This window comes from Symphalangus syndactylus, chromosome 11 (genome assembly GCF_028878055.3).
Source record: "Symphalangus syndactylus isolate Jambi chromosome 11, NHGRI_mSymSyn1-v2.1_pri, whole genome shotgun sequence".
Lineage (NCBI taxonomy): Eukaryota > Metazoa > Chordata > Mammalia > Primates > Hylobatidae > Symphalangus > Symphalangus syndactylus.
The window spans coordinates 37,064,621-37,089,267 of NC_072433.2; the positions used below are offsets into that span (position 1 = coordinate 37,064,621).

General features: G+C 43.5%; 1 long non-coding RNA gene across 2 annotated transcripts; it reads left to right on the top strand.

Moving 5' to 3' along the window:
• The first annotated feature begins 4 nt into the window (after positions 1–4).
• Positions 5–23,014, top strand: LOC129457709 (uncharacterized). 2 transcript variants are annotated; one of them, XR_008649351.1, is made up of 3 exons: positions 5–497; positions 21,291–21,554; positions 22,224–23,014. It is a non-coding gene; the product is annotated as an uncharacterized lncRNA (long non-coding RNA). The 2 variants fall into 2 exon arrangements; XR_008649350.1 differs by having other exon boundaries at positions 21,474–21,554.
• The last annotated feature ends 1,633 nt before the right edge of the window (positions 23,015–24,647 follow it).

The following is a 24,647-nucleotide window of genomic DNA, read 5'->3' on the forward strand; positions in this document are numbered from 1 at the left end:
GGCCAAACCGTCACTCCTGGGCCACAGGCAGCCACGGACCTCGCCTTTCCCACTTGGTTAGAGTCAGCTCTGCCGGGAGAAAGCGATTCCAGAATTCCCTAAGTTAAAGGAATTTCTTACTCCTTCCTGAGCGCCATCCAAGGGCCAGGCCCTAGTCTAGGAACTGGCAACACAGTGGCGACCACGTCAGACAAGATCGCTGCCCTCATTGAGTTCCCAGGTTGGCAGGGGAAACAAAAATCTAATAAATAACTGCAGTTTGCAAGAAGAGCTATGAAGGAAAAACAGGGTGATGGGAGAGAGAATGCTTGGATGTTGAAGGGAGGCCGTTCTGAGATGGTGACATCTTGAGCTGAATAAAGAAGGATGAGAAAGGATGGGGCTTGCAAAGTTCTGGCTTCAAAGAATTCCAGGCAGAGGGAACAAGAGTGAAGTCTCCAGGGGAAGCCAGCTTAGTGTTTGGAGGCTAGAAAGAAGGGGTGTGTGGCTGGAAGATGGTGAGTAGGGACAAGTGGAGTCAGACTCATCCATAGACTGGATGGCTTATACACAACAGAAATTTTTTTCTCACAGTTCTAGAGGCTGGGAAGCCTTAGATTAAAGCACCCGGAGATTCAGTGTCTGATGAGGGCCTGCCTCCTAATTCATAGATAGCACTTGATATGGTTTGGCTCTGTGTCCCCACCCAGATCTCACCTTGAATTATAATCCCCATAATCTCCACATATCAAGGGTGAGACCAGGTGGAGGTAACCAGATCATGCGGGGCAGTTTCTGGCATGCTGTTCTCATGATAGTAAGTATCATGGGATCTGGTGGTTTTATAAGCGTCTGGCATTTCCCCTGCTTGCACTCATTCTCTGTCCTGCTGCCCTGTGAACATGTGCCTTCCACCATAATTGTAAGTTTCCTGAGGCCTCCCCAGCCATGCGGAACTGTGAGTCAATTAAGCCTCATTTCTTTATAAATGACCTGGTCTCAGGTATTTCTTCACAGCAGCATGAGAACACACTAATATAGCACTCTTCTCCCTGTAACCACACACAGAAGGGTGAGGGGAGCTCTCCAATATTTTAGAGCCCTTTTATTAGGGCTCTAATCCCATTCATGAGGGCTTCACTCTCATGACCCAATGACCTACAAAAGTCCTCACCTCTTAATACCATCCCAATGGGGGACAGAGTTTCAACATATAAATTTGAAGGGGGAGGACACAAACATTAAGAAGTTATAGCAACTAGTGTCCAGCTTTGTTTATTTTTAATACCTCACACTAGCATATTGTGAGTTCTCTATAAATAATTGGTGCTGATTAACAATATGTATGAATGTGGCCTTTGCCCTGAAGCTGTTAAATATGTAACCAGACCCTGCTGTGGTCAGAGAATATCTACAAAGATAATAGTATCTTGCATCTGAATAATGTTTTATACTTTTACCTTGCTTTTCCTTTACGTAAAAAAAAAAAAAAGAACTTTTAATGACATAGACAAATGCTTGTGCAATATTGCCAAATGAAAATTCAGGACACTTGCCTTTTAAAGCTGAATATTTCTACATTGTAAAACCCAGCAATTCAACTCCTAGATATATGCCCTAGAGAAACTCTTACACATATGCACCAGGAGTTATCGGCAAGGATCTTCATAGCAGCACAGTTCATATTAGCAAAAAAATTGAAACAAGCCAAATATGTTAACCAAAAAAAAAAAGGATAAATAAATTGTGTGATATTATGCAATGGAGCATTACACAGCAGTGAAAAATGAGTGTGCTTCAGCCACAGATACACCATGGATGAATCTTGAAAACGTAATGTTAAATGGAAAAAGTGGCCAGGCGCAGTGGCTCACGCCTGTAATCTCAGCACTTTGGGAGGCTGAGGCAAGAGGGTACCTTGAGCCTCAGAGTTCAAGACCAGCCTGGGCAACATGGTGAAACCCTATCTCTACAAAAAATACAAAAAAATTGTCTGGGCATGGTAGTGTGCAGCTGTAGTCCCAGCTACTGGGGAGGCTGAGGTGGGAGGATCACCTGAGCCCAGGAGATCAAGGTTGCAGTGAGCCGTGGTCGTGCCACTGCACTCCAGCCTGTGCAACAGAGTGAGACCTCATCTTAAAAAACCTTGCAGTTTTCCAGATGGTGTTCCCATATTCCTTCCTATCACTAGAGATAACCACAATCTGACATTTCATATTTATCATTCCAATGTTTTATAGTTTTATCACAAATGTATCTGTGCATAAACAATATATTATTTGTTTTTTTTTGGTTTGTTTGTCTTTTGTTTTTAAGAGAACTGGGTGCATTGGCTCACTCCTGTAATCCCAGCACTTTGGGAGTCCAAGGTGGGAGGATCACTTGAGCCTTGAAGTTCAAGACCAGCCTGGGCAATGCAGTGAGACCCCCATCTCTACAAAAATAATAATAATAATAATTAGCCAGGCATGGTAGCTCATGGTCGTAGTCCCAGCTACTCAGGAGACTGAGGTGGGAGAATCACTTGAGCCCAGGAGGCAGAGGTTGCAGTGAGCTGTGATCATGCCACTGCACTCCAGCCTGAGCTACAGAACAAGAGCCTGTCTCAAAATTAAATAAATAAATACACAAGAGACAAAGAAAGAGGATATTGAAATATGATGAAGTGGGAATGATGTCTCTCCTGGCTGGGGGAACCACAAATGAGTCCTTAAAAGCTAGTGTACTTTTCAAGGTTTCTGCAATGAAGTGACCATGTATAACTCCCATAATCAGAAAAAATACACTAAAACTGAGTTGGTTGGTTTTGTTTTGTTTGCACAGAGTTATAACCAACATCAGCTTCCCAATATTTGCCCAGGTATATGATTCAAAGAATTTCCTTTGAGGATTCTGAACTCACCTCCAACTCCGCTCCTTGAACTGTCGTCTTGTCCAAATGCCCCAGAGACAGGAGTTTTTATCTCCTGGTGGCAAGATCTGTAACAGAGCAATTTCTGGAGCTGTTTCTGTCTGTCAATTAATTACATAGCTTAGAAGAGCATTTTTTTTTTTTTTTTGAGACAGAGTCTCGCTCTATTGCCCAGGCTGGAGGGCAGTGGTGCGATCTTGGCTCACTGCAACCCCCGCCTCCTGGGTTCAAGCAATTCTTCTGCCTCAGCCTCCCAAGTAGCTGGGATTACAGGTGCCTGCCACCACGTCTGGTTAATTTTTGTATTTTTAGTAGGGACAGGGTTTCACCATGTTGGCCAGGCTGGTCTTGAACTCCTGGCCTCATGATCCACCCACCTTGGCCTTCCAAAGTGCTGGGATTACAGGCATGAGCCACCATGCCTTGCCAGAAGAGCGTTCTTAAACATCACTTTATCTGAGCTCAGAATCTTTCAAGAGCCTTTGCCTTGAGAATTGTTCTGAGATGTGCCCCAGAGCCCCTGCAAGGCCCCTTTCTCAGAGGTGGGGATTTTCAAGCTCTTTCCTACTTAAAAGGGAGCTGGGTGGTGGCGGAGAGTCCTTACCTTCCCTCATTTAGTCCTACTGGGTCCCAAACATTATTTAACAGAATCCTGTTTTTCAAAGGAAGTCTTCGATGGAACCCTGTATTGTAACACAGATTTTGCATGTCTTCTATACATACCAAGTGTATAACTCTGCCTTTTTTGGCTGCATGATGATATCAAACAAACACAGGCCTTTGTACTCTCCTCTGGTTGAATTGCGCTTTTGAATATTCTTAGTCTTCAGATGAACTCACTGAGTATATGGGATGTGCATTCAATGCACTATACCGTATTACCAGACAGTTGCTCTCTAATGGGACGTCTTTTAACACTTAGACTCCCCTGTGGAGCATTCCTGCCCCAAATCTCAGTCCCTGTGTTTTGATTGGTGGCATGTGACCCAGGCCTCACCAATCAGAGCAGAGTACTGCAGTACCCTGGCCACAGGGACTGGTTCAGGAACTGGTTTATAACCCAATAGGATCAAGAAAATGCACTCTTAAGATGTTCTGCTCAGACAGTTATCTTTATGACTGGAATAAGTTAGAACTGTGAAAATGTTTTTGTAGGCATTATCATTCCTTTCAAATTTTTGTTTGTTTGTTTTGAGACAGAGTCACACTCTGTTGCCCAGGCTGGAGTGCAGTGGCACAATCTTGGCTTGTTGTAACCTCCGCCTCTCAGGTTCAAGTGATTCTTGTGCCTCAGCCTCCCTAGTTTCTTGGATTACAGGTGTATGCCACCACGCCCAGCTAATTTTTGTATTTTTAGTAGAGATGGGGTTTCACCATGTTGCCCAGGCTGGTCTGGAACTCCTGACTTCAAGTGATCTGCCCTCCTTGGCCTCTCAAAGTGCTGAGATTACAGGCATGAGCCACCATGCCCAGCCTGTTTAATTGTTTATTGTCCACAAGGGAAGAATTTGTCTGGGAAGGAAGACAATACAGAAGAGAGCAATGTAGTGATGGAGAGAGAGCCTGTACTCAAGTGACATTGTGACACAGCTTCTGGATCAAGCTGTGCCTAAAGCTAACCCTATCCCTGGAATGTTTTGTTGCATGACCCAGAAAATTTTATTTTTTGCTCATTTTCACTGAGGTTTTACATCACTTGCAATCAAAATAATCCTGAAGGATGCAGGTGTTACTTGAGCCCTTACAGCATCTCATCTAACATGCTTGTTATAAGGTCAATAGGCCAGAATTCAGTAAACTTAATTCAGTAAACTTTTCCCAGTTGAATTGCTTTTCCATCACGTGCAGTATAGGGAGGTATTTCCCACAACGTCAAGAAGAATGTTTTCACCATCAGATTGCATTTTATTCTACCCATTAACAAAATAATATTAAACAGTTCCATTTACAAAGAAGCTGAGAAAGTCTTATTTTCATGTTCGTTGCATTTTGTTCCACAATGACATTGTAACTTGGCAAGGAATACAGAATTATATTGCATGGTTTTGTTTCTGTGTAAGTTCGATCAAGACAGTGGTCAATTTTTATTATTAAAAAGATGAGGCTTTTGGATACATGGCATTACACATTTGCTTGAACCCACAGAATGTACAACACCAAGAGTAAACCCTAATGTAAACTACAGACTGGGCAATCATGATGCGTCAAATGGGCTCATCAGTTGTAAGAAATGTACCACTCTGGTGGGGGATGTTGGTAATGGGAGAAGCTAGGCATGTACAGGCAGGGGGTATGTGAAAAATCGCTGCACCTTTGGCTCAATTTTGCTGTGCTCCTAAAACTGCTCTAAAAAAAAGTCTATTAAAACATTTTTTAAAGCAAGGCTCAGCCGGGCACGGTGGCTCATGCCTGTAATCCCAGCACTTTGGGAGGCTGAGGCAGGCGGATCACTTGAGGTCAGGAGTTCGAGACCAGCCTGGCCAATATGGTGAAATCCTGTCTCTACTGAAAATACAAAAATTTGGCCGGGCGCGGTGGCTCATGCCTGTAATCCCAGCACTTTGGGAGGCTGAGACGGGCGTATCTCATGGCCAAGAGATTGAGACTATCCTGGCCAACATGCTGAAACCCCATCTCTACTAAAAATACAAAAATTAGCTGGATTGTGGTGGTGTGTGCGTCTAGTCCCAGCCACTCGGGAGGCTGAGGCAGGAGAAGCGCTTGAACCCAGGAGGCAGAGGTTGCACTGAGCCAAGATCATGCCACTGCACTCCAGCCTGGTGAAAAAAATAGAAATAAATAAATAAAAATACAAAAATTAGTTGGGGTGGTGAGCACCTGTAATCCCAGCTACTCAGGAGGCTGAGGCAGGAGAATTGCTTGGACCCAGGAGGCAGAGGTTGCAGTGAGCCGAGATTGCATCCCTGTACTGCAGCCTGGGTGACAGAGCAAGACTCCATCTCAAATAAAAATAAAAATAAAAAATAAAAGTGATTCATTGTTATTCTTGTGACTTTGTGGGGAAAGGGCCTCCATTTGACCTCCTTTCATTTAGTCTCTTGAAAAATATTTGTTGAGTGCTGCTGTGTGCTGAGTGCTGGGGATTCAGAATGAATGAAATTGATGAGACCCCTGGCCCCATGGAGCTCACATTCTAACAGGGCAAACACACAATAAACAAATGAACAGATTTTGGGGAAGGTTAATTTCAGGGAGTGATAAGCCTGTATATAAAAAATATAGAAAGAGCCAGGGGCAGTGACTCATGCTTATAATCCCAGCACTTTGGGAGGCTAAGGTTGGGGATCACTTGAGCTCAGGAGTTCGAGACCAGCCTGGGCAACATGGCAAATCCTCATCTCTACAAAACATACAAAAATTAGCCAGGTGTGGTGGCACGTGTCTGTAGTCCCAGCTACTTGGGGGGCTGAGGTGGGAGGATCACTTGAGACCAGGAGGTCGAGGCTACAGTGAGCTATGATTGAGCCACTGCACTCCGGCCTGGGCAACAGAGTGAGACCTTGTCTCAAGAAGGAAAAAAAAAATAGAAAGTGCAGCTGAGGGGAGTGAGTGCTGCTTCAGCTGGGGAAGTAATGGAAGACTTCTCTGAGGAGATGGCATCTGAGCAGAGACCTGGATTCCCGAAGGAGCAGCCATGTGGAGCTATTCGGGGTCAGCAAGTGTCAAGGCCTCTGGGACAGACAGGATTTCAAAACACACCTTCTACTTACCACCAAATCAAACAAACACACCAAAACCAGAAAACTCCAGGCCCAGGTGTCTTCACTGGTGAATTCTTTCAAATACCTTAAGGAAGAAATAATACGAATCTTACATAAACTCTTCCAGAGAACAGAAAAAATAAGAACACTTGTCAATTAGTTCAGTGAGGCTGGCATAACCTTGATTCCAAAACTGGCAGGACCCTACAAGAAAAGAAATAGAAGAACAGCCCTACTCAATGTAAAGGCAAAAATCTGAAATAAAATATTGAGAAACCAAATCTAGCAATATAGCAAAAGGATAATACATCAGGATCATAGGAAGAATTTTTTTTTACCAAGAATGTAACATTAGAAAATGTATGTAATTCTCCACACTAACAACATAAATGAGAAATATAAATGTTTATCTTAATAGATGCCAATAAAAAGCATTTAATACAATTCAACATGTATTTACAATAAAAACTTTTAGCAAAGTAGGGATAGATGGGAACTTAATCTGATGCAGGGTATCTACAAAAAACTTTCAGTAAATATCACTTAATGGAAAAATATAAATATTTCTCCTAAAGTCGTGTAAACATAACAAAGATGTCAGCTGTTACCATTTATATTCAACATTGTATTAGAGGCCTTAGCCAGTGCAGTAGGCAAGAAGGAGAAATAGTAGGCATAAAGATTCGCAAGAAAAAAATAGAATCACCATCATGAACAGATGACATGAATACATAAGAAGAAAATCCAAAATAATCTACAGACAAAATATTACAATTAATTAATGAAGTTAGCAAGGCTGTAAAAAAACAGGTCAATATAAAAAATTAATTATATTTCTATATATTTGTGAAAAATAACTGGAAGATGAACATTTTAAAGATATCATTTGCATTAGCATAAAAATCATATAAATAAGATTAAACCTCACAAAAAGATGTACAAGATTTTGATGGTAAAAACTATAAGGCATTAATGAGAGCAACTGAAGAAGACCTAAATAAATGTTGAGATAAGCCATGTTTTTGGATTGAAGACTCAAGATGCCAGTTCTCCCCAAAGTGATTTATGGATTCAGTGCAATCCCAACCATAATCCTAGCACATTTTTAATGGAAATTGACAAGCTGATTCTAAAATTTATCTGAAAATACAAAAGGCCAAAAACATTCTTTTCAGACATTCTTAAAGAAGAAAATGTGGGAGAGGGACTTATGCCTCAAGATTTCAAGACTCACTTCAAAGCTGTCATAATTTAAAAAGGATGATCTTGGCAAAAGAATGAATAGACCAATGAAACAGAATAGAGAGCCCAGAGACAGACCCACACTTATATAGTTACCTGATTTTAAAAACAGTAACTCAGGGGGAGAAAGGATTCTATTTTCAATAAATGGTATTGAATCTATTGGCTCTATAAAAAATTTAAAAAGAACAGCAGCATTCATCTCATCCTTACCTCACATCATAAACCAACAATGAATTCCAGATGGCTTATAGACCTGAGTGTGAAAAAAAAGTACAATAAACTTTCTTAAAGATAAGAAAATAGGCTTAATGACCTAGAGGTTCTGGGGATTGGCAAACATTTCTTAAACAAGACACAATAATCATTAACTGTAAGGAAAAGACTGATAAATTAGATGGAACTGAGAGAGTGAAAAGGCAAACCACTGGAAGAAGTTTGCAATACACTAATCTAACTAAGACTCATATCTAGACTATATAGAGAACTCTTATAAATCAAGAAGAAAAAGACAGATCCTGTTAGAAGTGGGCAAAGACCTAAACAGGTATTTCACAAAAGAGGATATGTTATGGTTAAATTGTATGTGTCAACTTGACTGGGCTATGGGATGCCCAGACATTTCATCAAATGTTATTCTGAGTGTGTCTGTGGGGCTGTTTCTGGATGAGATTAACATGTGCATGGGTAGACTGAGTAAACCAGACTGCCCTCCTTAATGCAGGTGGGCTACATCCAATCAGTTGAAGGCCTGAGGAAAATGCAAAGGCTGAGTAACGGAGAATTCCTTCTACCTATCTTTAAGCTGGGACATGGGTTTTTTTTTTTCTGTCTTTCGACTCAAACTGAAACATTAGCTCTTCCTGGGTCTTGAGACTGTCAGACTGGGACTGGAACTACACCAACCATTCTTCTAGGTTCTGGGTCTCCAGCTCGATGACTGCAGATCTTGAGACTTGTCAACCTTCATAATCACATTAGATCGATCTATCTATCTATCTATCTATGCACACACATCTGATTGGTTGTGTTTCTCTGGAGAACTCTAATACAATATCAAAAATACATGCAAGGTGCTTAACACAATTGGTCATCAGGATAATGAAAATTAAATCCATAATGAAAAACCACTATATATCTATCAGACCAGAATAACTAGATATTTTATGGGGGATACTTCCATACAATAAAATGCACTTGTTTTAAGAGTACACTTAGATATGTTTAGTACATGTATATATCTGTATGACCATCACCACAATCAAGATGCAGAACATTTCCATCATCCTGATGTTTCCCTCATGTCCCTTTGCAGTTAAGGCCTGTTGGCTAAATTTCATGTAAATGTAATCACACTTCATCTTTTGTGTCTGGCTTCTTTAGCTCAGCATCATGTTTTTTTATGTTTGTCCATGTTGATGTCTGTATCAATAGTTCATTCCTTTTTGTTGATGAGTAGAATTCATTATATGGATATATCACACTTTATTTATCCATTCATCTTTGTTTTGTTTTGTTTTTTGAGACAGAATCTTGCTCTGTGGCCCAGGGTGGTGTGCAGTGGTGTGATCTTGGCTCACTGCAACTTCTGCCTCCCAGGTTCAAGCAATTCTCCTGCCTCAGCTTCCCAAGTAGCTGGGATTACAGGTATGCGCCACCACACCCCACTAATTTTTGTATTTTTAGTAGAGACAAGGTTTCGCCATGTTGGCCAGGCAGGTCTTGAACTCCTGATCTCAAGTGATCTACCCACCTCAGCCTCCTAAAGTGCTGGGATTACAGGCGTGAGCCACTGCGCCTGGCTTATCCATTCGTTTCGATGGATGTTTGGGGTTATTTCCAGTTTTTGGCTATGAGGAATAAAGCTGCTGTGAAAATTCTTGTACAAGTTTTTGTGCAAACATACGTTTTCATTTCCCTTGAATAAATACCTAGAAATGGAAATTCTGGGTCATATGATGCACATATAGATATAATTTTATAAGAAAATGACAAATTATTTTCTCAATGATTGTATCATTCCCACCAGGAGCAATGTATGAGTTCCTGTTGCTCCAGTCTTTGCTCACACTTAATATTATCAGGTTTTTTCTTTACTCGAGGCATTCTGATAGACGTACAGAATATCTCATTGTGGTTTTAGTCTTCATTTTCCTGACAACTAATGATGTTGAGAAAATGGCTACACTTTAAATCTGACAATACTAACTGTCCAAGAGGTTGTGGAGCAACTGGGACCATCATATGCAGCCAAGGGTTTATAAATAGGGAGAAACACTTTGGAAAACTGGCAAAATATATTAAAGCTAAATATACACATACGCTATGACCTAGTACATCTATCTATCTATCATCTATCTATCTATCTATCTATCTATCTATCTATCTATCTTTAGCATAAATGTGTACATATTTTCATTAAAAGCTATGTACACCGATGTTCATAGCACCATTATTTGTACTAGCCCAACAGTGGAAACAACCCAGAAGTCCATTAACAGAAGAAGGGAAAAATAAATTATGTTGTGTTCATATAATAAAATAATTCAGCAACAAAAAAGAATGCACTGCATCTGCAAGCAACAACATGAATGAATCTCGCAGACATAAAGTCATTCAAAAAAAGCTAGACACAAAAGTATAATTTCATTTATATAGAGTTCAAGTAAGGAAAAACTAATCTATGGTGACAGATGTCAGGACAGTGATTATCACGAAGCAGGGAGAGGTTGTTGCCTGGGAAGGGGAATGAAGGAAACTTCTGAGATCTCTTAATGTTCTATTTCTTCATCTGGATGCTGAGTGTGTGGATGTATTCACTTTTTAAAAATTCATTGAGCTGCACATTTCAGATTTGTGCACTTTACCATACATATATTATTCATTATGCTACAATAAAAAGTAAAAATAAAATAGAATATTCCCTTCACCACGGAATACTTAATATTTTTGCAATCCAAAATTCATGTCACTTTCCCTAATTTTTGGCAGTCTGGAACCTTGCTTTCCTTCTTTGGTATTCCCCACAATACCTAGCATGTGGTTCATGGAAGGAAAGCAAGAAATATTTCTTAAATAACAGAATCCAGCTCCACTAATTGTTACCCCCTATCTTGAGCTGCTGCTGCCAGAGACATTTCTTAGTGGGGAGTCACAAATTACATGAAACTTGGTGAGCTGTGGCTGAGTGATCAGCAATATTCCTCAAAAGTCATTAAAAGGTTTGGCTAGGCAAAGCGGCTCACACCTGTAATCCCAGCACTTTGGGAGGCCGAGGCAGTGAGATCACTTGAGGTCAGGAGTTTGAGACCAGCCTGGCCAAGGTGGTGAAACCCTGTCTCTACTAAAAATACAAAAATTAGCTGGCATGGTGGCACGCACCTGTAGTCCCAGCTCTCAGGAGGCTGAGGCAGGAGAATCACTTGAACCCAGGAGGTGAAGTTTGCAGTGAGTCAAGATTGTGCCACTGCACTCCGGCCTGGGTGACAGAGTGAGACTCTGTCTTAATTAAAAAAAAAAAAAAAGTCATTAAAAGCTTAAAAGGGAAGCTTCTTACTTTGCCTTTCAGATGGGTCTCATGTCAGCGGCACAGAAGGTGACTTGACATTATCCAAGATAGCAAACAGGCTTTCTCTAGAACACCAACCCCTGGCAATTGGTTGAGTTTGTGGGAAGCCAAGGGTTAAGGATACTGAGAGCAAATCCCAAATCCAGGCTCAGTGGAGGAAGGCCAGGACCATTTGATCTGTCAGTCGGGATGACTGAGCTGCAAACAACCAGTTGAAATTGGCCTAAACAGTAAGAAAATGCATTCGCTAAACTAATTAGAAGTCCAGTGGTAAGGTGAGTGTCAGGTTGGTTGATTCAGCAGCTCCCCAAGGATTGAGGTCTTTCCATCTCTCTGCTCTGCCATCCTCAGTATACACTCCATCTTGGGGGCAGTAAAGATGTTTCTGGTCAAAAAAGGTGGACAGCTCCTACCCTATAAAATGGATCGTAATTCTTAGGCTCTGTCAGCACTCCTGACAGATGTGTAGCACTTAAAGGTATTCTCTCCTGCTGGGATGTGTTAAAAAGTAGACAAGAAAGGCTTGCAGTGAGCCGAGATCATGTCACTGCACTCCAGCCTGGAGGACAGAGCAAGACTCCATCAAAAAAAAAAAAAAAAAAAAAAGTAGACAAGAAAGGAAAGAGAGAGAAAAAAAAGAAAGACCACAGCAATCACTAATTAAGCACAAACTGTGTGCAATGCCCTGTGCTAAGGTCTCTACAAGATTTTTCTCATTTAACCCTCACAATGACTCTTGGAGAGGGATGCTATAGAGAGCCCTGTTTTACAGATGCAGAAAATGAGGCTAGAGGGCCTTAGTATTTCAAGGCCATGTAGTGAGCCCAGTGCAGAACAATGATTCAAACAGGACTCAGACCCATGCTTTGTATTAATCCCAACACTACATCTCCTCCCTCAGAGTAACAGTGATACCCTGTACATTGTAGAGGGCACCACAGTTTAAAGTTAACAAGCATAATAAAGATCTAGAGCAACTAGGCCGGGCGCGGTGGCTCACGCCTGTAATCCCAGCACTTTGGGAGGCCGAGGCGGGCAGATCATGAGGTCAGGACATCGAGACCATCCTGGCCAACAGGGTGAAACCCCGTCTCTACTAAAAATACAAAAAATTAGCCGGGCGTGGTGGCGGGCGCCTGTAGTCCCAGCTACTAGGGAGGCTGAGGCAGGAGAATGGTGTGAACCCGGGAGGTGGAGCTTGCAGTGAGCCGAGATTGCGCCACTGCACTGCAGCCTGGGCGACAGAGTGAGACTCTGTCTCAAAAAAAAAAAAAAAAGACTTAGAGCAACTAGAGTTCTCACAACTATCTGGAGGGAATATAAAATTACACACCTGTGGCGGGGCGCCATGGCTCACTCCTGTAATCCCAGCACTTTGGGAGGCCAAGGTGGGTGGATCACTTCAGCCCAGGAGTTCAAGAGCAGTTTGGGTAACATAGTGAAACCCTGTCTCTACAAAAAATACAAAAATTAGCCGGGTGTGGTGGTGCGCACCTGTAGTCCCAGCTACTTGGGAGGCTAAGGTGGGAGGATCGCCTGAGCACAGGGAGTAAAGGTTGCAGTGAGCCATGATTGTGCCACTACACTCCAGCCTGGACAACAGAGCAAGACCCTGTTTCAAAAACAACAACAACAACAAAACGCACACACACAAAACCCACAATTGCTTTGGAGAACTAGCAATTTCTAAGAACGTTAAACACATACCTACCCTATGACCCAGGTGTTCTACTCCTGGGTTATTTACCCAAGGGAAATTAAAACACATGTACACAAAAATACTTGTACAAAAATGTTCATAGCAGTGTTAAAATATGCTCCCAGCTAACAGACAAAATGGACTTCCCATGGCAAACTGAGGTGCTCAAAGTTAAAACAGAACCAGGCAACCATAGGTGGGTGAGTGAGCAGTCATGTACTCTGTGATCTCAGAAAGATGTAAAAGTGTCACAGGACCTCCCTTTCTACAATCAAATCAAACTCGTGCCTGTTTTCAGTGGGAAGATAAACTGCCCCTTCCCCTCACCGGGCCTTTTGAAAGAAACCTTTGATAGAGACTTCTGGCTCAGGGCTTAGAAACCACCCAATCAGGGCTCAATTATATATATAATTTTTTTGTGTGTGAGACAGAGTCTTGCTCTGTCGCCCAGGCTGGAGTGCAGGGGCGCAATCTCGGCCAACTGCAACCTCCACCTCCCGGATTCAAGCGATTGTCCTGCCTCAGCCTCCTGAGTAGCTGGGATTACAGGTACGCACCACCATGCCTGGCTAGTTTTTATATTTTTAGTAGCGACGGGGTTTCACCATGTTGGCCAGGCTGGTCTCAAACTCCTGACCTCAAGTGACCTGCCTGCCTGGGCCTCCCAAAGTGCTGGGATTACAGGCGTGAGCCACTGCGCCCGGCTTAGGACTGGACTATTTTGACTACTCAGAACTGAACCAGTTTGAATCCTTCATTTGTATAAGCAGACCTAATTGAGAATTTTCCCTACTGAAGCCAGACTCTACCTTTATTCTTCCCAGAGTAAGCTTTCATTATGCTGAAGACTGTGCCTCCCCATTCTGCAGATTGTTTTCCATATATATATAGAGAGAGAAAATAAAGCTCTCCCTCTTCCCCTGCAGATCTCATGGTCTTTTGTTAATGGCAGCTTTATTCATAATAATCCCAAACTGGAAGCAATTCAGATGTCTACCCACAGGAGAAAAATGGATAAACAAACTGGAATAGCCACCCAGTGGAACACTACTCAGCAATGGAAAGGAACACACCACTGACTGCTGCACCAATAGAAATGAATCCCCAACACCTATGTCAATTGAAAGCCAGACATAAAAGAATACATACTATGAGATTCTACTTATCTCAATTTCAAGAACAAGCAAGCTCATCTCTAGTGATAGAGGTGAGAATAATTGTTCCTTGAAACTATGGGCCAGGAAAGAACACAGGGAACTTTTTGGGGTGTCAGAAATATTCTATATCTTGAGCTGAGTGGCAACACAGGAGTATACATATGCAAAAATTTACTTATTTATCTATTTGTGTATTTATTTAATGTATTTTTTTGAAGTAGGGTCTCACTCTGTCACCCAGGCTTGAGTGCAATGGTACGATCTTAGCTCACTGCAACCTCTGCCTCCCCGGCTCAAGCTAATCTCCCACCTCAGCCTCCCAAGTAGCTGGGACTACAGGTGCAGGCCACCACGCTCAGCTAATTTTTGTATTTTTTGTAGAGACGAGGTTTCACCATGTCGCCCAGGCTGGTCTCCAACTCCTGGACTCAAGCAATCTGCCTACCTCAGCCTCCCAAAGTGCTGGGATTACAGGTGTGAGCCAGTGGGCATGGCCATAAAAATTTATTAAGCTATACACTTAAGATTTGTGCATTTTACTGGATGTAATTATTTCTCAAAAATTTTAAATTAAGGAAAAAGTGATTGACAGCTATTATTCCACTTAAGCCTTGCAACAACTTAGGAGTAGACAGGGCAGAGTTTATCATCATTATGTATCCTATGGGGAACCTAAACTCCAAGGGGATTGAATGACTTACCCAAGTCATATAAGGAAAGAGTGGCAGACCGGGGCTTGCACTCAAGTCTTCTGAAATCAAGGCCAATCTGGGCGCAGTGACTCATGTCTGTAATCCCAGCACTTTGGGAGGTCAAGGCAGGTGGATCACTTGAGGTCAGGAGTTCAAGACCAACCTGGCCAACATGGTGAAACCCCATCTTTACTAAAAATGCAAAAATCAGCCAGGTGTGGTGGTGCATGACTGTAGCCCCAGCTACTCGGGAGGCTGAGGCATGAGAATTACTTGAACCCAGGAGGCAGAGGTTGCAGTGAGCCGAGATTGCATCACTGCACTCCAGTGTGGGCAACAGAGTGAGACTCTGCCTCAAAATAAAAATTAAAAAATATAAAAAATAAAAATCAAGGCCAGTGCTTTTTATCTCAAGAAAGCCTCAAAGGTGAATTTAGAGCCCTTCGTTAACTCTATTAAGGAATTATCCAGAGAAGTCCTTACATGGACATTCCTGCAGCTTTCTGAATTGAGATTGGAATGAATCCCATACTCATTAATCAGCAGCAGCTGACTATCAGACGACATTGTCAAGGTGGTAGGTTTTTTTTCAACATCTGGTTGTTTTATTTGTTATTAAACATACTGACTGTTGAATGAGAAAAATCCCCATCCTACACATCTCTCCATTGCTGCTGTTTAAAAACAGCTTTGCCGACATCTATCAACTTTGTTTATGTCAAATTGCACAATTTGTCACTGATGCTGAATTTGCCAAAAGAAAAGTGAATTTGATTGACAAGGCCCAAGGGCTTCTCTCTCTTCCTTTTCAACATTCCAGATGTTTAAAAAAGTTGGATCCACCCCCAGGAAGGCTCATCTGTGGGTGAAAAATGTACCAAAGGAGCTTGGGGGATATGGTTTCGGTTTTTGTAGAAACTTTGCCTCCAAGAGACCCCATCTTCTTGATTGGTTCAAATTACCCTCCAATTTTAATTGCCGCCTTTCAATAGAGCCATCTGTTTCAAGGCCCATCTGTCAAGGGCTCTCTTGTGGTTGATTATTAAATGTATTTGCAGCTGGAGTTTCAAGAAAAAAAACTTAAATGATAAAAGAAAAGTGTCCCCAAGAGTGAAAGTAGAAAACAGAAACAGACTTGTAGCTATTGCCACTCTTAGAAATCAGAGGACTTAGGCCAGGCACGGTGGCTCATGCCTGCAATCCCAACACTTTGGGAGGCTGAGGAGGGTGAATCACTCGAGGACAGGAGTTTGAGACCAGCCTGGCCAACATGATGAAACTCCATCTCTATTAAAAATACAAAAATTAGCTGGGCATGGTGGTGAGCACCTGTAATCCCAGCTACTTGGGAGGCTAGGGCACAAGAATTGCTTGAACCTGGGAGGCAGAGGTTGCAATGAGCTGAGACACCACTGCACTCCAGCCTGGGTGACAGAGAGAGAGAGAGACAGACAGAGAGAGAGAGAGAAAGAAAGAAAGAAAGAGAAAGAGAGAAAGAAAGAAATCAGAAAACTTAGTCTTTCTCTGCAAACCCAGAAGAAAATTAATATCAGCAAGCCAGTATGGAGAACAGTAGTGAACCCGGCTGGCTTTGGGGCCTTCCAACACCCTTCTTTGGTAACTATACGAACAGCTTCTCCCCATTTACTTCCCAGGGATTTACTTCCTTCACATTGTGGATATTCGTATGGGGATAATGGTAACCCACCATGAAGGGTTGTTATAAGGACTGGGTTATTTAATACATGTTAAAGACTTAGAACAGAGTTTTGCATATGATAGGTGCTCAGTAAGTGTTAACCATTTTATTTTTGGCAAGGCCGGTGACCCCAGTACTCTAGAATTGAGTAGAGGTCTCCTTGCCCCACCAGTGCAAAGCTGTCAAGTACCCTACACACATCAAAAAAAGTTGCAATTTTTTATTTTTATTTTTTAGAGACACGGTCTTGCTGTGTTACCCAGGCTGGAGTGCAGTGGTGCAATCATAGCTCACTGTAACCTTGCACTCCTGGGCTCAAACAATCCTCCTGCCTCACCTCTGGAGTAGTTAGGACTATGGGCACATACCATCATGCCCCGTTATTTTTAAAAATTTTTTGTTGAGATGGGGTCTTTCTATGTTGCCCAGGCTGGTCTCAAACTCCCTCAAGCGATCCTTCTGCCTCCCCTTCCCAAAGGCCTGGGATTACAGGCGCAATTTTTGTTTTGTGCATAAATTTCACTAGAATGGAAGCCCTTGAAGGCTTTGTGTCCATTAGTGGGTGTTCAGTGAATGTCAGTTTAAAAAGGTCCTGAATGACCTGCCAGGAGACTCTCAGAATGGAAGCTCCAATCACCCAAGTTATCCAATTGCTTGAAGGCAGAGTCTTAACTCAAATTTGACCCAAACTGGGGCTAACACTGGCATGTGTGGCATAGCAGGGAAGACCAGCTCCTATACATGACCTCTCTTGGGGGTCAGCCAGTTCAGCTGTTCTGTAATGTAACTGTCTAGATCTTATCAGCCTCAAAGGATAAGACTGCCCAATGCTGGCCACTGGGCAGAACTCAGACTTCAGTAAACCAACCCCACAGTTCTGAAAACCGTAGGACACACAAGCTGGAGGCTGTAGCTCCCTGGTTGATGGCTGTCTTAGAGGTCTCATTCTTTTTTAGAATAGGTAATAATTTTTAAAAATCTTGAAAAAGTCAAGCAAAGAGTCAGGAAAGAGAGGATGCGCAGGCAAAAACAAAACTTTCTTTATCCATCTGGCTGACAATGTTGTATTTGCTTTTCATGGAAAAGTATGTTTACGTACTTTTTTAATCCCTAAGTGTCTTCACAGCGTTTACTTTTTGTAATGTATTTGATTTTGTATTATGAGAAGTCTGATTTTTAGTTTCATGGTTCAGTTAAAATTGGGAATTGTGTGGCCAGGTGTGGTGGCTCATGCCTGTAATCTCAGCACTTTGGGAGGCCAAGGCAGGAGGATTGCTTGAGGCCAGGAGTTCAAGATGAGCTTGGGCAACATAGTGAGACTCGTCTCTACAAAAAATATTTTAAAATTAGCTGGGCGTAGTGGCATCTGCCTGTAGTCCCAGCTACACAGGCGGCTCAAGCAGGAGGATTCCTTGGCCCAAGGAAGTTGGGGCTGCAGTGAGCCGAGATCATGCCGCTGGACTCCAGCCTGGGTGACAGAGGGAGACACTGTCTCAAAAAAAGAGAAAAATTCAGAGGTGTGAAGGAAGAGTTTTTATTCCAATATGGTCTTAATTTTTTTTTTTTTTTGAAATGGAGTCTCACACTGTTGCCTGGGCTGGAGTGCAGTGTGGCACAATCTCGGCTCATTGCAACCTCTGCCTCCCAGGTTCAAGAGATCCTCCTGCCTCAGCCTCCTGAGTAGCTGGGATTACAGGCACGCACCACCACGTCCAGCTAATTTTTTGTATTTTTAATAGAAACGGGGTTTCACCATGTTGGCCAGGCTAGTCTCGAACTCTTAACCTCATGATTTGCCTGCCTCAGCCTCTGAAAGTGCTGAGATTACAGGCCTGAGCCACCGCGCCTGGTCATGGTCTTAATTTTTTAAATAATCAAATTCTCTGCTGTTTTTTTTTTAAATCTATGCTGGCAAAAATCAACTTTTCTATTCTGTTTTTCCTGAAATTAATTACCACAAATAAAATGAAAATATGTTCACTTCAAGCAAAGCCCTGTGTAGAATAAGCTATTACTACATGTATGCAATGAATAAAAGAAACACAACAACCTGAGCAGAACAGAAATAACTTCTGTGCTGTGGGTTTGGCTGGGCATGCAGAACAGAAATAACTTCTGTGCTGTGGGTTTGGCTGGGCATGGCTTAGCCCATTGTTTCATTACACCTGTTGACAACAATGACATTTATAGAGGCTGCAGGGAACTAGTTAGGCCTTTTTGGCTTGTTTTTGTCTTGCCCTTCTGCCTTCTGCCACGTGAGGAGACAGTGTCCAAGGTGCCATCTTGGAGCAGAAACCAGACCTTCACCAAACACTGAACCTGTTAGCACATTAACCTTTGTCTTCCCAGCCACTCCAGAACTGTAAGAAATAAAGTTCTATTATTTATAAATTACACTGTTTGTGGTATGCAGTCATAGCAGCACAAACAGGCTAAGCATCCATTAACAAAAACCAAAAAGTTCATTTTCCCTATCCTCTCACAGGAATAGCAGCCAGGTATAGAAATTAGACTTCAATTCAGCTACGTAAAGAAACAAAAAACAATGGTGACAACAATGCCAACACTTAGTGGCTTGAACAAGATAAGACATTATTTCTGTCACATAAGAGAAGTATGAAGAGAAGCCATCTAGGCCAAGTGGTGGCTTCAGTCATCAAGGACCTGGCCACCTACATTGCTGCTCCCCCATCCTTAGCATCCTGCCTCAGTCTCCAAGATGGTTGCCGGAGCTCCAAACATTATGCTCTTGTTCCAGCCATTAGGAAACAGGACAGGGACCAGAGCGGCACCTCGTCCCTTTCAAGGATACATTCCTAAAGTTTTATGTCCACTTCCACTTACAAATCATCAGACAAAACGGTCACATGGCCACTCTTGGCTGCCAGATAGTCTGGGAAATGTAGTTTTGGCTGTATGTCTACATCCCAGACACTTGTCAGGTTCCTATTACTAAGAGGAAGAGGGGATAGATAGTGGGGCAAATCCATTGTCTCTAACCCACAATTTCTTGGGTTCTTAAATTCTGGGTTTCTTGTTCTATGTGGCAGGTGTGTGTGTGTGTGTGCGTGCACACTCAAATGCATGTATGTTAGGGGAAATGGTGTCAACCAGGGCAAAAAAAAAAAAAATAGTGCTTCATTATCTGAGACCAGTGGACCTCAAATTTTAGTGCATAACAGAATTACTTGAGAAGTTTGTTAAAAATATAAATTGTTAGTAGGCAAATATTCTTAGAAAACTAGCACTAAACAAAAGCGACAAAACGATAAACTGGTCCTCAGGAAAAATGAAAACTTCTGATAATCAAAAGATACCATTAAGAAAATGAAAAGTGTGGCTGGGTGCGGTGGCTCACACCTATAATCCCAGCACTTTGGGAGGCCGAGGCAGGCAGGTCACTTGAGGTCAGGAGTTCATGACCAGCCTGGCCATGTTGGTGAAACCCCATCTCTACTAAAAATACAGAAATTAGCCAGACGTGGTGGCACATGCCTGTAATCCCAGCTGCTCAGAGGCTGAGGCAGAAGAATTGCTTGAAAGTGGGAGACAGGAGGATTACTTAAACCTGGAGGCGAAGGTTGTAGTGAGCCGAGATTGTGCCACTGCACTCCAGCCTGGGTGACAGAGTGAGACTCCATCTCAAAAAAAAAAAAAAATTATATATATATATGTATATATACACACATATATTAGTGTATTTTATCAAATGTAAATGTAATTTTACCCCCAAAATTGTGTGTGTGCGGGCGCGGTGGCTCATGCCTGTAATCCCAGCACTTTGGGAGGCCGAGGGGGTGGATCACTTGAGGACAGGAGTTGGAGACCAGTCTGGCCAACATGACAAAACCATGTCTCTACTAAAAATACAAAAAGCTAGCCAGGTGTGGTGGCGTGCTATTGTAGTCCCAGCTACTTGGGAGGCTGAGGCAAGAGAATTGCTTGAACCCGGGAGGCAGTGTTGCAGTGAGCCAAGGTAGTGCCACTGCACTTCAGCCTGGACGACAGAGCGAGACTCCGTCTAAAAAAAAAAAATTATGTGTGTGTGTATGTGTGTGTATATAAATTGCTAGCCCTGAGCTCAGAGATTGTGACTAATGAGATAGGGGGAATTGACATTTTGGGGCATTTTTATCACCCCTTCTTCCCTGGGGAATTTTGATGTAAGTAGACAGGATGGACAGGGGTTGCTCACGCTGGGGAGGAAGGTGTGGAGGTGTGTAGCTCTGAAGGGAGTGGTTCCCTAAAATCTGGAGGACCACAAGGTCTTGGGTCTGCTGCACACAGTGCCCTGGAGGAGGCTCTCAGATACTGCTGGTACCAGAATATCTGGGGACACTGGTGCCTAATACTGGGATCTTGGGGGAGTAGACAGGGTCCCATCGTGGAGGCTTGTGGTCTGTGGTGAGGGTGGCTGGGAGGGCATCTTTGTGGCCTGCTGAAAGCAGCTGCGGCCAATGGCCAGTGGAAGCACAGCCCCAAAGCAGCCTTGTTTGTGCAGCAGGATGCCTGGTGACAACAGTGTCCGGGCTAGTAATCACAGTCACGGGTGACATTAGCTGAGCACTTCATCAATGCTAAGTTTTACATGTATTTACTCATTTCATTATTCCCATTTTAGGGATGAGAAAACTAAAAATCCAGGGGGCTTTCAGCAACTTGCCTACCTCACACAACTAGTAGCAGAGCCAGGATTTTAACCCAGACGGTTCCAGGGCTCAGGTCCTTACCCTCTGAGCTGGACTTCCCCCTCCACTGCCCTCTGATATCCTCACTTTTCTGAACATTAGACTCATTCCTGTAGCTGGAGGTAGAGGATGGAAACTCAAAAGATGATTGAAGATTAAAAAACAAGATGATTGAGGTTGGACTTCTCAAAGCCTTGGTGAGTGGGAAGCCACAACTGCCTGCAGGGCCAACCTGGTCTTGTAAATGATTAAAGTGGCAGGTGTGATGTATTAGGGAATGGTGGGGCCTGTGGCAGGACTGCTTTAAAGGGGGTGGCCATTACTGAGATGTGCCCTTGGGGCCATGCAGAAACAATGGCCCAGGGCTCTGGAAGATCCAGGTTTCTTAAGATTTTGATTTTTATAGCCCATGTTGCAGAAAAATAAAACATATCTGTAGGTGTGCTGCAGCCCAGGGTGATGGCAATGTCTGCTCTCCTCTTCCTCCTGGGTGATCTGCACCAGGATGGGCAGCAGGCCAGTGACCTTCAGAGGCCCAGGCCTTTGAAGAATGAGGGTGCTTAGCCCTCTGTGAACCCACTCTCCCCTGCACCTTGAACCAGGGCTTTCTGAAACTGCTCTCCTGCCTGCATGCCCCCATCTCCTAACAAAGAGGAGCTCCATCTCAGACTCGAACGATCCTCTGCCAGGTCTTTCCGTTGCTTTGTCCAAAGGCCTACACATCTGCCAAAGTTCAGGGTTATCTCCCCTCCACCTTTCCCTTTGTCTCCAGCCACCTTTCTACTGACTGATTTTGTTGTTGTTTCTTTTTGTAATTCCATTTGGGCTATCATGCGGCCCGATCTTCCATCTCATTCCACATCCAGCTGCAGCCTGAGCTTGAGCGTTAGTGAGCTTTGCAGCCAGATATGAACAGAAGACAGATTCATTTCCTGCTGCCTGCTTCTCCAACCCCAAATCTCCCAGTTTGATCCGAGAGCCCTGAAGATTTGCCTTCACCCGGCGCCCCCCAGATGCTTCTTTATAAGCCTTGCTCATAAATAGGTGTCAGTAAGGGTCTCACCATGCAGGATGTGGGCGTGTGCATGCTCCAGATCCCCCCACCGGCTGTCACCATCCTCCTGCTGTTGTCAGTGCGTCCCTTGAGGATGCCTGGCAGGTTACACACCACCCCGAGGGCAAATGGTGACTGACAACAGAACAAGTGCTCACCCGCTTGCCCCACAGCAGGACAGTTCAGTTGGAGGAATTTGTTCTAGAGCACCCTGGATCAGGCCGAGGCTTTCCCCTTCCATATTTGGCTTCTTTTGCTCCTCTAATAAGTCACGTGTGTGGAGCCCTAAGGAGCTAAAAGAAAATTGGAAATGAGCTTAGCTGGCAAGAACAGACACAGGGGTAGAACGGGGTGAATGTTCTGAGAAATAGGGTCAACCGCAAACAGCTCACTAGCACCCAAACATCCTGTTGCAAGCATTCAGCTCACAGCCCACCTGCACCCAAGCTTCCTGTCTGCAAGCCTTCAGCCCAGACAGCACAACTTTATAAAGTCCCCTGCAGCCCCTGCCTTTTTGCAGACAGCATTCCCTCTGCTATGTTGCTCGTTGCTCCCTTGGAACATATGTCCTGCTTTCCTCTAATAAATCTACCTTTCTTTCCCCACAGCTGTCTTGGTAAATTCCTTCACCACCTGTGACACTGCCCCCAGGGAGTCAGTTTTTTGTCTGTTTGTTTGTTTTGAGACAGAGTCTCGCTCTGTCGCCCAGACTGGAATGCAGTGGTGCCATCTCGGCTCACTGCAAGCTCTGCCTCCCAGGTTCAAGCGATTTTCCTGCCTCAGCCTCCTGAGTAGCTGGGATTACAGGCATCCACCACCACGCCCGGCTAGTTTTTGTATTTTTAGTAGCGATGGGGTTTTACCATGTTGGCCAAGCTGGTCTCAAACTCCTGACCTCAAGTGATCTGCCCGCCTCGGCCTCCCAAAGCGCTGGGATTACAGGCATGAGCCACCGAGCCCAGCTAGCCCCCAGGCAGTTGTTGACCATGATAACGTGCACCTGAATCCCTGTCTCCAGCTCTGCATCTGAGAAACTCAGACGTAAGACAACTCCTTACAACACTACAGTGGGAGAGGGGGTGTCTGTGGGCAGAAAAGGGGCAGCGGTGGGCTAAGTGGAGATCAGGGCAAAAGACTCCCATGCTTCCATTACCAAAGGCAAGGCAGGTAAATCCTACATGTCATAGTGAAAAATTAAACAATCTCAACTTTCCAACGGTAAGGAACAGACTCAATATATCATAAAACATGCTTATGATACATATTATGCCATCATTAATGGTGCTGTATGAAGTATTTAAAAAGTTGATACTTGTTGAAGCTCAAGGAATGGGTACATGGGGGTTCATTTTACTATTCTCTCTACCTTTGTATATGTTTGAAATTTTCCATAATAAAATGTATGTTAAAAATGGATGGAGAAATTGCTGTAGCATATTGAATGGCATTTAGAAAGAACTCACACTGTATAGTTAGGTGAAAAAACTGGCTAATATATAACATAGTAAGTCTATATGTATGTCGATTTTTTTAAATATTAAGAAATTGAGAGGCCAGGCACGGTGGCTCACACCTGTAATCCCAGCACTTTGGGAAGCTGAGGTGGGCGGATCACGAGGTCATGAGTTTGAGACCAGCCTGGCCAACGTGGTGAAACCCCCGTTTCTACTAAAAATAAAATAAAAAAATTAGCCGGACATGGTAGTGCGGCCTGTAATCCCAGCTACTCAGGAGGCTAAGGCAGGAGAATCGCTTGAACCCAGGAGGCGGAGGTTGCAGTGAGCCGAGATCACACCACTGCATTCCAGCTTGGGCGACAGAGTGGGACTCCGTCTCAAAAAAAAAAAAAGAAAAGAAATTGAAAGCTGGGTGCTGTAGCTCACACCTGTAATCCCAGCAACTGGGGAGGCTGAATGGGAGGATGGCTTGAGCCCAGGAGTTCAAGGCTTCAGTGAGCCATGATTGCGCCACTGTGCCCCAGCCTGGGTAACAGAACAAGACCCCAAAGCTTAAGAAACGAAATTGAAATGTACTTTCCCATTGGCCCAGCAATTCCACTTCTAGATAGAGAAATCCACACAGGAAAGGACATAGGTACAGCCTAAATGTCCGTTAATAGGAAAATGGCTTTTAAAACTGTACCATATTAAGCCGAGCTCAGTAGTGCATGCCTGTAGTCCCAGCTACTTGAGAGGCTGGCTCATGCCTGTAATCCCAGCACTTTGGGAGGCCAAGA